Genomic DNA, 1,947 nt, shown 5'->3' on the forward strand with positions numbered 1-1,947 from the left:
AAACTTATTTATTCAACACTAGTGGTCCCGGCAAACTTCGTCTTGCCATCAAGTAGGCTGTTGAAAACCGCTATGAATCGTCCCATACAAAATGACAGTTCCGTTCAGTCCCGTTTTTCCTACTTTCCCGGTGAACATCCTGGAACTTTTATACCACACAACACGTCGGAACCCTTGACGAAACAAATGGAAAAAGAATCATCCAAATCCGTTGCCCCGTTCGTGAGCCATTTCGTGACATACAAACACCATTCCATTTTTATTTATATAGATAGATAGATAAACAGTCAACTAGGTTACTATGTTACACCTTGCTACGCCTATGTTGCTACGATGCTATGCTACTGAGCACGTGGCCTCTCACACTCCTCCTCAACATTGGCCAGCCGTACTCCAATCGCTTCTCTCAGCTGCTTCAGTTTAACTGCTCCCAAAGGCTTGACAGATCAGCTTCCATCTTATCCGTAGGGCAATATTGGATAGTTACAACTCTTCACAAGATCCTTCACATAGCAGTATTTAGTGTCAATATGCTTAGATTTTCGAGTGGTTCTATCTGCAACAGCAAAGGCAATACAGCTTTGATTATCTTCGTTCACACGTACTGGTAACTTCATCGAGTCGCCTAGATCGTCCATCAGCTTGCGCAACCACTGCAGCTCTTGAAGACATTCTGCAAGTGCAATGTATTCCGCCTCAGTACTTGATAACGAAACGCTAGTCTGTTTGCTGCATCTCCAGTTGACAAGAACCTCCTCCTAGCTTGAAAATGTAGCCGGTGTTTGACTTTCGCTCACCGATCTCTCCAGCCCAGTCTGCGTCCACGTAGCACTCCATCTCGCATGGCTCTCCTCCACCCAAGTGCAATTCATGGTCCGCTGTGCCCTTGAGATATCGAAGTATTCTTTTTGCTTCATTCCAGCCGCTGTGGTTGGATTTGAAACTCGTCGTCCAAGGATAGAAGTTGCAATTGCCACATCAGGCCTAGTATTGACGGCGATATACAACAAACATCCGATCAGGTTCTGGAACTCTCCTTGTTCTGCATCAATTCCTCCTCCTTTTGTTGTAGAAAGCCGGTCATCATTGGAATTCTCGATGTATTGGCATTCTCCATTCGGAATCGAGACAAAACTTTTATTATATAGCTTATTTGATTCAATGAGTATCTTCCATTTTTCTTCCTCACTTGTAGTCCGAGGAAAAAACATAAATTTCCCAATTCTGTTATCTTAAACTCCTCCTTAAGCGCCGCAACCAATGCTCGATACTCGGATTCCGTTCGTACAACAACACAATGTCATCTACATAGATCAGCAAATACAAGAATCCATTCTTCGTTCGCCGCACGTAGAAGCATGGATCCGCAGATGAACTATGGAAGCCCAATTTCTTGAACACTCCGTACCAGCATCTCGGTCCCTGCTTGCTAGCGTCAAAACGGTTCGAAATGTTGCTTGCTTTATAACAGGAGTGAACACTAGATCATAATCTCATAATCTCATTTCTGCGAAAATCCTTGAGTAACTAGTCTCGCTTTATATCTTGCCACTTGACCAGTCTCATCTTGCTTCTGCTTGTAGACCCATTTACATCCTATCGCTGTCCGACCAGGTGGTAGCTCGGTAATCTCCCATGTTCCGTTCTCTCGATGTGACGTCATCTCTTCTTTCATTGCAGCCTTCCATTGAACTTGCTCAGCACCAGATACTGCTTCTGCAAACGTCTTGGGTTCAGTTGGATCCATAGCCAGGCTTACCACTTCTTGGAACCTATCAGGCAGCACTCCAATGTTCGGCCGAGTTGATCGTCGTACTACTGCTTGTTTCATTGTGTCATCATTTAGTTGACTCTCGTCACCATCCGATAATGTTTGTTCCGCAAGCTCATAGGCTTCCTCATCATCTTCGACTTTGGGGTCTTCAAACTCATCAGGATGTTCAGCTA

Source organism: Aedes aegypti, chromosome 3 (genome assembly GCF_002204515.2).
Source record: "Aedes aegypti strain LVP_AGWG chromosome 3, AaegL5.0 Primary Assembly, whole genome shotgun sequence".
Taxonomy (NCBI): domain Eukaryota; kingdom Metazoa; phylum Arthropoda; class Insecta; order Diptera; family Culicidae; genus Aedes; species Aedes aegypti.